The sequence below is a fragment of the Cynocephalus volans genome, chromosome 18 (genome assembly GCF_027409185.1).
Source record: "Cynocephalus volans isolate mCynVol1 chromosome 18, mCynVol1.pri, whole genome shotgun sequence".
In the NCBI taxonomy this organism is placed as follows: Eukaryota; Metazoa; Chordata; class Mammalia; order Dermoptera; family Cynocephalidae; genus Cynocephalus; species Cynocephalus volans.
In genome coordinates this window covers 3,463,635-3,476,904 of record NC_084477.1, presented here as the reverse complement: position 1 = coordinate 3,476,904, position 13,270 = coordinate 3,463,635, and the positions used below count along the sequence as shown (strand labels likewise).

The following is a 13,270-nucleotide window of genomic DNA, read 5'->3' as shown; positions in this document are numbered from 1 at the left end:
GTGATGCTTCCTTATGAGCCAGGGATCAGGAGGCCTTCAACCTTGAGAAGAGGGTACGAATCAGGCTCAGGCTCTCAGAGAGAAGAGAGAGAACATGGAGCTGATGACAGCTACCATAGAACGACACTTTGCTCTAACAAAATGTGTCCTCCTTTTTTCCCGTGACACCTTCTCATCCTGCTTTGTTTCAGGTTCTTGCTTTTCCTGGATGGTGCCCTGTATTTTCCACATCTGTGGCTTCTCTCTTCACCGTCCCACTTCCAGGCCATTCTGACTGTTAAATTCCACCCACTCTTCAATGGTCAGCTCAGAGAGCTCTTTGGGGAAAACCATCCTGAGCCTTTTGCTTCTGTGCCCTCAAAATCCTTGGTTTTTGCCTTTCTTATAGCAGTTATTTTGCTAAAGTCTACAAAGTGGACTCTGTCTTAAAGTTATTTTTGTATATGTTCTATATTCCCTGGTAAACCTTAAGTTCCCTTAAGTCAAGGACTCAAAGAGTTAACTTTACATATAAACGCAAATTTGAAAATGTGACTCGTATTTCAATGAGCTAATAAAATGGATGATATTATCTCCTTTAGAATCCAGGTAAATAAATGCATTGAGTTGCCCACCTGCGCTGAGAACTGGGGTCAGTTCAACCATGCAAGGCTTATGTAAAGGCCTTCCAGTTCAGAAGTTTTTATGATAACATACAGGCTAAACAAAAAAAGGTTTGCTCATCAGATTAAGCTGGGCTACAAATTTGAGTTATTTACTGTGTCAAAGTCTAAAATTTTTTTTATTGAAACATAATTGATTACACATATTTTTAGGGTAGAGTGTTGACTTTCATTATTTGTATACGATATGTGATGATCAAATCAATATTATTAGCATAGTCATTATTACAAATAGCAATTATTATTGCACCTCTTACCCAGTTGGAGTCTAAAATTTTTGACTGAGTTTTTTAGATACCTCCACAGCCAGCTGTTGTAAGAATTCTTGATTGACAACATTAAAATCTTAATTGAAAAGTAGGATTAGACATATAGATTGAGAATGAACCCTGAAATCCCTGAGAATTGTTCTAATGTTCAATGATTTATAAAACAGCAATGGTAGCTATCAAATAAAGAGAATATCAATGACATTTTTCATATTAATGTAATTAGGTGTAAATGATCATTTCTTTTCCCTATAAACTTTGCAAGAGCTGTCTGCCTCTCAGGTTCAATTAGATGCTTTGCTGTAGATTTAATTGGTATGTCTAGTATTATGTATAGTATTTGTCTGTCTCTTTATATTAACATGCTGAAATGATCACGTTCGCAAGCACCATCTGCTTTACTAGAAGTTTTCAGTCTTATTTAGTAATTTCCCTCTCCAGATATTTCTCATGGTCCCTGGGGGTTGTCAATTCCTCTGTCCTTTTGTGGCCCAACTTGCTACTTGCTTGCTTTCCTGGCTCTTCTCTCTGAGCCTGCCTCATGTTCTACTGCAGAGCTACTAATGAAACAAGGGGTCTTAGTTGCTCTCAGCAGCACCAGAAACCAGCTGTGATGAAAGCCTGTGATGTGTGAGAGCAGGGTAGTGTGGCCATCGGGGACAGGAGTGTGTCCATGCTAGGGACTGTTCCACAGGGTAGAAAGGATCTCATATACTGTTCATCCAACTTTCTCAGGTTACACATCTGTGCTCCCTAAAGCCTTGATACTCCAAGCATGATCTATGGACCAAAAGTGTCAGCATCACCTGGATATTTATTAGAAATGCAGCATCTGAGCCCAGTCCAGATCTACTGAATCAGAACCTCAATTTTCACACTAAAGTTTAAGATGTGTTGCTTAAGGTACACCCGTAGAGGTCAGGCAGTGGGGTTGGACTGGGTTCCAGGGAGAATTTGTGTTTTACCCAGGGCACTGCTTGCAGTGGACAACTTGTTTGTTCACATCTTTCTGTTCCCTTTCAAGGGCTCTCATCATCTTCTCTGCAGGCTGGCCTCAATCAAGACTACCCCAGTTCCTCGAAATGACTCTTGTTTGTTTGTTTGTTTCACTTGGGGGAGGGTTAAGGGGGTGGGGAGGAGAATCTAGTCCCTTCTTCTTCCTTTAATCCCAAGCCAAGAGCCTCTGCAACCCCTAAGATCGATGGATGCAAACATCTCCTTGGGGGCATAGGCACTACCCAGCTCCACCAGGCAGCACCATGCTTCAAAGGTAAATACACGTCATGGTGGCCAAGTATCGCCCACGTCTACCTCCAGTGAAAACAGCTGTGTTGAGAAAGGGATAACACAATCCGATCTCTTTGAAATGTCTGTGATCCCGGCCCAGAATCATGTCAAAAATCCTCTTAATGTATAGTAATAGAGTTTGTTTGTGTATTTTAACTGCTACATGTGTCTCCTCTAGCAAAATATCCAAGACTTTTTCCAATGTGTTGGTTTTGGAGTTGTTGATTCAGTCTCCCGGTTTCCATGGTTCCAAGACCAGAGGAAAAATCTTTGGGTAACTCCTCCTTGGTAGTCCCTTGAACCCTGGGATGGGAGACGTCCTTGAGTGGATCCAATCACAACATTGTTCTGTTCTCCAGAACGGCTTTCTCAGCTGCAGAGGTAGCTCAGGAAGCTCCATTTATGGTACACGACCTGAAGTTACAAGGCCAGTGACCAGAGCCTGGCCTGTCTGTTTTCTCAGCCCTGGGATTCTGTTAAGACTCCCAAAACTTCAGTGGCGTGTGTGTGCATGTGTGTTTGGCACCAGAATGATGTAAACCTGGTGGCTGGGTAATGGCCTTGTGCAGAGAGAAGCAAAGGAGGCTTGTCTCTATATGGAGAGATGAAACCCAGGAGGAAAGAGAAACAGACGATGAGGCAGAAGGTACTGGGTTTCTGGTGGCTTTACAGCCCTGGCCCCAGTCCTCGGGGGCACAATCCTGCGCTCTGCACACTCTTCACCCAGATTTCCTCACGTCCTCCAAGCCTCCACCATAAAACATCTCCTGTATGTTTCACTATGTCCTCTACTTTCCTTTTCTCTTTCAAACATGATACCCAGGAGTGATCCCCCATAGTAATTGTATCAGACACAAAGTCCTTATGGTTGCAAAATAAGTAAATATACATAAAATTTTATAAATGGGAACTCACACTTTGGGCTGGACCAAATGCTGATCTGAGCATGGCTACAATAGATTCACTTGGGAAGGTTCTTAGGAATGCAGATTTCCAAACTCAAACTGCCGATAATCTAATTCATCAGGACTGGGATGGATCCAGGGAATTGGTATGTTTAAGCTGATAAACAAAACAAAACAAAACAGGATTCACATCTGCTAGTCTTAAATGCATGCTCACTATATTTTCCTTAAGGTTTTTAATTCAACACACATTGATGGAATACTGTGTTCCTGTTTCTATACTGGGTTTTGAGGGCTAATAGTTTACTGGGGAAATAGATTATGTGTATGTCAGCACTAAATGTTCAACTGGTGTGATGAAACAAGAGGAGTTCTGTTAGCAGAGGTTTAAAAAGTCAGTCATGGGAGCAGGAATGTTTAAATGCTGTCACTTTATACTCTGGTCATCCACAAAGAACCTGACTTATATATGCTTAATTTCTGAAAGAAATACCTTTATGAGGTTTGGGAAAAGGGTACCAAAGCCTTTAGAACAGGCTGATACATGATTATCTGCATACTATTTTGTAACTTTTACAAAGTAATAATCAAAGATATTTCATGGTCTCTAAGTCTCTTAAGATCAATGAAATCAATTTATTTTATAATAAACTGCTAAGAATATTTTGTCTTTGAAGATAAACTTGACTTTTTCATTTTTTAAAAACAGGAAGGGGCCGAGCCCGTGGCGCACTTGGTAGAGTGCGGCGCTGGGAGCGCTGCGACGCTCCCGCCTCGGGTTCGGATCCTGTATAGGAGTGGCCGGTGCACTCACTGGCTGGGTACTGGTCACGAAAAAGACAAAAAAAAAAAAAAAAAAAAAACAGCAAGAAATGCATAACCTGTATTTGCTTTTTCTTTTTTTTCTTTTTTTCTAGTTGCCAGGAAGTTCATTGCTAAATTTCGTGTTTTATTCGTATTTCCTTATCTGACTCATTGCTGACATATCTACCTTCCTTTTTCTGCTCATTGGGTTTTTGTCTGTCTTTTATTGTTGTTATTTTAGTTTAGTGTGTGTGTGTTGGGGGTGGGGTGTGGATATTATAAATTGCTTCAAGTCATACTTTGGAGGTAGATAAGGGATAATCCTGAAGGAGTATCCGAGAAGTGTCTGCAGTGTGTTAAGGAATGGTTTTGCCCAGAATCCTCCTAGTTCAAGTGGGTCTACACCTCGGCTTTGAACCGAAGCCATCCATCCATAAAATGAAATGAAAGATGTTCAAATATTACTGCATGAGAATTTCATAAAAAAACGCTCATGCAATGTTTACATAATTGTATTTTCAAATTGCAAAAAAATAACCGTAGAGCTAAGAATATATTTGCAGATTTTGCTGAGGATTTTCTCTAAATGAATTCCATAAGTCTTATTCCTGCGTGATGGCTCTTTCTCTAGAATTCATATCCTGTCACTTATGAAGTGTATTCATCTCCTCACTGAAAATCTTTGGTAAAGCAAACTATGACACTCAGATCAGCTGAAAATCTTTTGTATTTAAACTCTGAATAAGCAGAGCAGAGATCCAAATTCCGATGGAGCACAAAAGTTTATGAATAAGAGAGGAAATGATTAATTTTACATTTTTCTGGGTCTTTGATCCATTTCTGATAGTATTTTACAGCTATACCATTTACCTTGGATGCATGCCTATTTGAATGAACTAAAACTGACAACATAGGTTTTCAGTTGCTTAACAAAATGTTGAAATAGTGCCATTTTTTGTTGTGCTTCGTTTCTTGAAAATATATTACATTATGAAAATATTGAATATTATTTGGATGTAGTTTTTTGATTCATAATCGTGGGTGTCTTATAGAGTTTAAGTGTATTATAATATATAATAAGCAGACTTTAAATCCTGATGAGAAGGATTGCTTTTATGTTATTTTAGTATTTCCAAAGGGTTTAAATGAGCCCCTTTGGATTTTTTTAAATAATAATCTTTTGTTATTTTGACAATATCTTTTTTTTTTTTTTACTTTGAAGAAAAATATTAGTAATTTGGGAACCTACTATGCGGTTAGTGGCTTTAAGTACATTAGTTTTATCAAGGTAATTATTGTTTGTCTCCATTTCATAAAGAAGGATTCAAGCTTTTGGCTGAATTTTGCACAGTTAACTAATATTTAAACCACGGTGGGTCCAATTCAATATTCCATCCACTTTCTTCCAACCACCATGGGTCGTCCCCATGTGTGTGGTCCTTTGCACAACATACCTGTGTTGTTTCATCATGACAAACAAATGCAGCATGTCAGAATCTGTAGGAGTCTGGTATTTTGGCTCCTCTATTCACCTCCCAACATGTCCCCACTCCAGATGGAAACCCCTGGAGTATTCATCAAAAAGACCTGAGCTTTTGGACCAGTTTTACCTCTGAGGAGCAGTATTCATCTGTAAAATTAGAGATTAGACTTGATGATCTCCAAGTTTTCTTTCCACGTAAATTCTGTGATTCAGAGAACCAGGGAAGGGAAAGAGTGAAAAAGGATTAGCAGAAGGAGAGAGCATGATAGACTAGACTATGCACAAGGCAATCAGAGTGGTAACACATCAGTGGAAATCTCACTGTCTTTTCTCTCTCAAGGCAATGTCTTCCATGCCTGTAGCTTTAATTACACATTGTATGCACCCTACTGAATGTATATCTCTATTTCAAACCTTTTCTCTAAACTGAAGTCAATTTATCTTCTTATACAGTATTGCCACTTGGATATCTCAAAGGAGCCTCAAATTCAGCATGTCCAAAATGAGATTCATAGTCTTATCTAAGACCTTAGCCCCTGCCCTGTTCTTTATCTCAGAAAAATTGCATGTGCCAGAAATGCTGGAGACATCTTGACTCTTTCTGTAGCCCTCTTCTCATATCTATTCCATCAGCAATTTTTTCTCTGCTCACCTGAACTAGTCTGCACTCTTAATTCACTCAGAATCTTGCCCTCTGTTTCTCCACAGGATACCCACACTGGTATTTCCAAGATGCAAACATGACCAATTAATATCCTTCTCTCATTTTAGGATTAAGACCAGAATTCTCAAGAAGACCCTTATAGAGGAGGAAAAACTTTTCCTCTATCTACTTATAATCTGTTCATGGGACCTGTGAATTACAATAGCAAATGGTAGATTAACAGGACAAAAGCATACAAGTTTTATTTGATGTTAAAATTTTTATGTGGCGTGGGAGGCTTCAAAGTAAAAAAGGGAAAACCCCAAAGAAACAGTTAAATATGGGGAATTATATACCATTTTAACAAAGGGTGATGAATTACGGAGAAGTGGCAAGAAAAAGGAAGGGGTTTGGGCATCTAGAGGCAGTAAATTGTAGGAAAGTCACTAGGAAATATACGGGGGAAGTTAACAGAAGATAGGGTTATTTTTAGTAAGGTTTATTTGTGCATTCATCTTGGTGTGAACTTTGCATCTCTGGTAATAAGAATATTTTCCTTTCGGCTACCAGAAGGGCACCTTTCTCCCAGGAAATTTATGTCCTGCTTTTAGGTGGAAAGGGGGACAGCAAAGAGCCCTTCCTGCCTCTTCTGTTTCTTAATTGTCTTCAGCTGCAAATAATCAATATGGCAGCATGTTCTGATCGCCTCACCCCTGCGAAGCAACATGGTCTGTCCTGCGCTCTTCCTCCTGATGTCTTGGTTCTAGCCATGGAGGTCACTTTTCGGTTCCTGCCTTTTCCACGCTTCCTCTTGCCATGGGGGCTCTCCAGTGCTGAGCTGTCTTCTCTCTCTGAAATGTTTTCCCTCCTTTGCCCCCTTTAAACCCACTTGTCTTAGGTCTACACCAGTTTCCTTTCTTATATGGTCTCATAAAACCACAGTTTTCCCCTTCAGAGTACTTTACTCTGTTTTATAATTATAAACTCATTAATGGTATTATCTGATGAGTGTCTGTTTCCAGACAATAATGTAAACTACAAGAAGCTTCCTTATGCTTACTCTTGAAACCCCAGCCCCCAAACAGCATCTCCCATAGGAAGTGTTTATTAAATATTTGTTAGATGGGCAAATAATTATTGTAAGTTTTAGAGGGAATGTTTGCATTCCTGTGGATTTAGAAAGTAGTTTCACTTTTGTGATCATGTGGCTTTGTCAACATATGTATATTGTTAGAATTCTTAAAAATCTTTTGTTAACTTCTTTTACCTTTTCAATTGTGCTCAAGTGAGTATAAAATTACTTTATTAATGGTATAAGTCATACGAACAAGAACATAGACATTCCTTGGTTTCTTTGAAATAGGTATCTGGAGCTGGATGTGTCTTGGGACCAGTGGCATCCAAATTGTCAATAAATTAAACATGCCTCGGGTACCTACTGTGTGTGAGCATTTTGTCAAGCCTCTGGATACAGAGAAGTAAGATGTGGTCTCTGTCCTTGAGGGGGTCCCTCTCTAGTGAGAAGACAAACAAATAAATAAAGTGAGATCATTTCCGTGTTCGAGGTAAACCCAGAGTACTGCAGGAGTCTGTGGAATCTCACGCAAGCTCCAGGGGCCAGAGGTGTTTCTCAGGGATAGTGACATCAGAGCTTCATTGTAAATGAATCAGACCTAGCCAGACACAAGGAGAGCACCTGTGCACCGTTCAACAGTGTGTAAGGGCCAAGTGAGCTCTGGGAACTCCAAATATTGCAGAGTGATCTTTGCACAAGGATGATACACGTGGGGCACACAGAGAGATGCGGCTGGACAGGAAGGCAGAGCACAGTAGTTAGAACCTTGAGGAGTTAGAATTTTCTCCTGAAAAGAGTAAATAACATTATTATTTAAAAAAAAAAATAGAAATTTCTCTGGAAAAAGTCTAGAAAATAAATATCACTTTGTAGAAAGGGAGACAAGGCCCAGTCAGGGCTATGACAGCAATTTAGAGCAGAGATGACGCAGGTCTGAGCTTGGCAGGCCAGCGGGATTTAAGGAAAACTCGGGTGTGCAGGAGAATGTCAGGACTTAGGACTTCATTACTAAGTGCATTGTGGGATTAGCGGTGAGGTGGGGAGGGGAGAGGGCATGTGGATTAAGGGAGGAGGCACCAGCAGCCACGACACCTGCGTGTGTGGCCTTGAGCATGGATACACAGTGATGCTTTCACAGGAGATCCCTTCTCTCTTTCTTCATGGAGATTTTGGGGAAGTTTTGGGCATACTGAGTTTCAGATGCTCTTAGAAAAACCAGGTAAAACATCTGGGAAACTGTTGAATATGGGGATTTAGCAACACAAATACCTGAAACCAATGCGTAGAGAAGATCCCTCTTGGAGTCGAGTGTGGAATGAGAAAATCAGAGGACCCGGGATGAGGGGCCTCTGTGGAACAGAAACACTCAGGGGAGAGCAGAATTGTGGTTCCTCCCTGCTGGCTCGTGGGTCCTGGTTGGCAGGATTGTTTGGCTTACTTCTCCTGGAGCAGCAGGGGAGGTGGGCTCACAGGGAGATGTTCTGGGGAACCATAAAGACCTGGTGTAAGTGACCAGGAATCACCCTGTGCTGTGTCTTGAGAGCTAGCACTTGGCAAATAAGAACTCCAGTGGTTTTATCTGAATCTTGATGAAGAGAACCAGTCAGCATGTGAAATCCACACTTACCCCTAGTCTGCTTTATGCAAAATGGGTCATGATCTGTGCCCTGCAAAAGAATGTGAGGAGAAACTATCACTGTGCTCATGATGTATACCCTAAAGCCAATGCTTGGCCAGACCTCGGGTAATATTTCTAGAAATACCCACCACCACTTCCCCACCCCCTCCAAGTCAACCTAGCTGAAAATGGAACAGGTTTACTGATGTTATGCTTCAAAATGTTCTCATATTCCTGACATTCAGTAATTCTTTTATTGTAGCATAGGCTGGATGAGTTCTATGTCCTTCTGTGGATTGACTTGGGAAGTTACTGCGTTTCTAATGTAAGCCACAGCAGGAAGTAAACCAGAATTCTCTTCTGAGTTCCTTATAAATGGTATAGGTGTAAGTTTTCATTAAACTTGAATTTGACCATGCTTGTGATGCAGCCCACTGAGATCATAAAAGTCTGTAGGACCGCCCATTGGCAGCTATCAAACAAAGAGGCCCTATTAAACCAGGTCATTGAACGTGTTTGAAGAATGAACTTACTGAATGCATTCTCAGGAGCCAAAGGGCAAGTGCCTGCAGATCACCATGCACTGTAAATAGAGAAGAAAATAGTCAAAAATGCATAGGGAGTTCTAATCAGCCATTCCTGTGTTTTATATATTTCTGACTTTTATCTTTTTATTAGCTTCAGATGGTTCTCCATCAGAGATGTGTCAATAATTAAGAAGTGAGTCTTTGCTATTCTTCTGCTGCATTAAATCGGTCATCTGAATTGGTCACTTGTAATGTGCTGTCTTGCAGATGGCTTAGCACCAATTGACAAGAGTAAACTTTGTGGTCAGAAGAGTCACCTAATAGTCTTTCTGCCATGTGCATGTGGCTGGCCTCAAGTCTCAGAGCTCAGAAAAGCATCTTTAATTATCTAGAGCCTGCACCAAGTCTGTTCGCAAAGGAAGCCTTCATTAGTGACATGTCGACTTACTCCAGTTGCATAGAAGTAGGAACTGTTATATTTTATGTGATTGGATTTGAAATAATGATCCATATTTTATTATTTTGGTCCTCCAGCAGTGTACGTAGTTCTCCACCATGACTTGTGTAGGAGCTTAAAAATGAACTTGGCTTTAAATGTAACGCATTGGATATGTTCTGCCTCTGGTTGCTTATTCCTCTAAGAGTTGTAGAAATATTTATTAATGTCAAGGAAAGGTGACTAATGTAGGTTTAAACTTGTCATAGGGGCAGCTGCTTAGGTAAGAAGTAAAGGGAGCAAGCTTGGTAGAATGATCTAGGCCAGTGCAAGTTTTACTGAGAACGTATTTTGCATCTAAAATGTTTTTGAGAACAGCTTTTAAGGTGCCTTATATGACTTAACCCTGATTGTATTTGGAATCAATTTGAAGATGATAAGATTAAGTAATGTAGAATATTTTTCTATGGAGACTGGAAAACTACCTGGGTAATTCTAAGATGCTTCTAACAATCTACATTGCTCCTTTCTGAAACTGACGACTTACTGTGAGATTTTTTTCCCCTCATTCATCACAGGAAGGACTGTCACGGTTTCCACAGAAATTCAGAGGGAAATAAATTGCTTTTGAAAACACTTCTAAAGTATTAGGTCAGAAATTATGTTTGTAGTATATATTTTTTTCTTTTGTAATAGCCCAAAGAAAATTCAAGGCTACAGAGACTGTATGAGAAGTAAATAAGAAAGAAAAAAAGAATACTAAAAATATTGGCAGTTTTAAAGTTCAGTTCTGACAAAAATTAATTCTTGGAGGAAACAAGAAATGTTAACTAAATCTGCAAGAGACACGAACATTTGCAAAAAGCTCGTCTTTCCTTTGTTGTCCTCCTGACATAGTCTCTCTAACAGAGCTGAGTGACAAACTAACTTGCATGTAATAACTGCATAGCCAGCCCCACCGTGGAGTAAGATGGGAGACTGTGTTGCATAATCAAGTAGAGGATTCGGCACCCCCTAATCGTCATTACTCTTTCCTTATTATAAAATAGCACCACGAAGTAAGTGGTTACAAATAGTAACGCATTTTAATCTCAGCCACTGAGACTCTCTGGCATATGTTTTAGATAATTCTCGTTCTAAAGCTCAATCCTACTGGGAAATTCTAAGGTTAGCTATTTATAGGGTTTCACCGTATTTGTAGAGAAATTATTTTAAATGTGGTTGGATCCGTTTGATAGGACAAGAGGAAAAGCAAGCTCTGACTTATCATATTTTCACTAGAATGTTTGAAGAAACAGGAGAAATTCAGGAATATCCAAAAGCTTTGATTTTAGCTTTAGCCAAAGCTAAACTTTGCAGCCATAAATTCTGGGCCCAGGAATTGTAGATAGTGGTGCCACTTTCCTGTAGTGCTTTCTGAACATCTCGATTTGCTATTTTATGTTTTAAATGAATAGTACTGGGACTGGAGATGATTTTGGAGTGGGAAAATAAGACATTAGATACTTTCAAGGCCTCCATTGAGTTATTGTGTGAATTACAATAATGCCCTTGAGTTCTTTCAGTGCAAGTAACTCAGGCAAACAGACTTATTCCCAAACTCAGCTGCTCTTTGTCCTCCAAATAATTCCATTCCAGAGAGGGAGAATTTGGTTTAAATTTGTAAATATGTCTACCAAATTCTACAAATGACTACTCTCTATCAACTGTGTTGGTTTTCTGGAATAGTTCTATTACACTGTCCTTTACTTAGGACATCGTAGCTTCTTCCTGTCATGGTCTTGGTAGAGAAGAGACTCTTCCCAGTACAACCAAATTATTTTATTGCTGTGACCAACAGCTATAAATAAATCTCTGGAGATGGATTATTCTACTTAGGATTATACACAGAACTTGAGTAACTCATTAACAATGGATGAAAATGCAGAATTTTCTCTGACAAGTATCACTGTCTATAAAATACTTAAGGAGCTCTCTGGAGAAGACTCCAAGAAACATATGAATGAATTTCTAGGTCTTTCATTCCTACTTGGGAATCTGACAAGATCTACACAATGCCCGAGCTCATAGCCAAGATTTTGTGAAGAAATATTGAGCCTCACTAAGACTGTAACTTCTTTTTTTGGACTTTAGAAAAAGGGGAAATTGATATACTTTATTTAGTATTTCCAAACACCAAAGGACGATACATGGCAGTGTTTTAGGACCATTTTGGCATGGTTAAGGACCAATATAAAAGGCAGAAAACGTAGTGCAGACATAAACAAACAACTTTCTGGAAGTCTGGGGAATCCCAGCTGGTGTTGAATTTTATCTTAGTTAACATTTAAATGTTATCTTTATAGGCATCTGGAGTCTTCAGACTTAAAGAGGATGTCAAATTGTGCTAAAAAGTGAGAATCCAAGCCAAGATAGAAAAAAATTAAAAGATGAGAACACTGAGATATATGGAATATATGAAGGTCCAGGAAATTGAATCAAGAGAGATTTCAGTTGAGCCACGTGGAAAGTAATGCATTTACAAAACATAATGCAAAGTCGAGTTTGGGGAGATCAGGTGCAGCACTAAAAGTTAAAGTCCATGAAAGGGACCAGAGGGACACCAATAACCCAGTCCCCATGGTAACTCTCCAGTGTGCTCCTTTGATCATTAAGACCACATAAGGTCTTGAGTAAGGCGTTGAGTATAGCATGGGAGCATGCCGGACATAAATTGGATTAGGACAATTTCATGCTAATTTTTATCCAACCTCCAGCAGACCTTACACAGCTTGAAAAGCTTCAGTAAAAGGGCATCCCTTGAAAAGGCAACTGTTGTACATAAAAGAGATATTAGTATTTTATATAGCCTAAGTAATTAAAAAGTAGAACTTGTTACAGGTCATGTGTTAAGGATATAAATAGATCAAAAAGTGTTGAATAACTATGGATAATACATGCACAAGAGAGGAATGAGAAAAAGTGGGATATTTGGGCATTATCCTTTTTTTTTTTTTAATGGTGATGTCATTGGAAAATTCAGTATTTCTAACTGGTGTGCGTAGCATATAGAAAATGAGCAATAAATGGAAACATTATTATAGTTACTACCATTATTATTATTAGTGACTCTATTACCACCTCCAGAGGCTTGGATTAGGTCCAGATGTGGATATTTTTTCCTTATTAGATAATTAGTTGCAAGGCCAAGGAATTACCTATGTTAGGTGCACTGTAGCACTGGCACATCTTATTAGATATTCAAAAGGTATTTGCTGAATTCTTAACTGCTACTTTCATTAAATAATCATCATTTCCCACATTTTTGGGTGCCTTATAGCCTTTAATACTCTTTGATGTGTTCTATCTTTTATTCCTCCCAACAAATAACTATTTGTACTAAACTGAAATCTTCTAGGGAGATGAAAGGCTTGTTAATTGCTTATTTCAAACCTTATCATTTGAATTTAAGATCATTACCTATTGATACTGGTTTTTTTCTTAAATAAATCACATTTGACTTTTATAACTAATTTCCTTCCTTTACGGATGTCAATAGTCAGTGGATTGTGCCATCTGGAC

The 13,270-nt window shown here is 39.2% G+C and overlaps 1 protein-coding gene across 4 annotated transcripts in view; it reads left to right on the top strand.

Moving 5' to 3' along the window:
• Positions 1-13,270, top strand: part of RGS7 (regulator of G protein signaling 7) — a 470,656-nt gene that overhangs the window by 224,361 nt on the left and 233,025 nt on the right. The window lies entirely within an intron of this gene.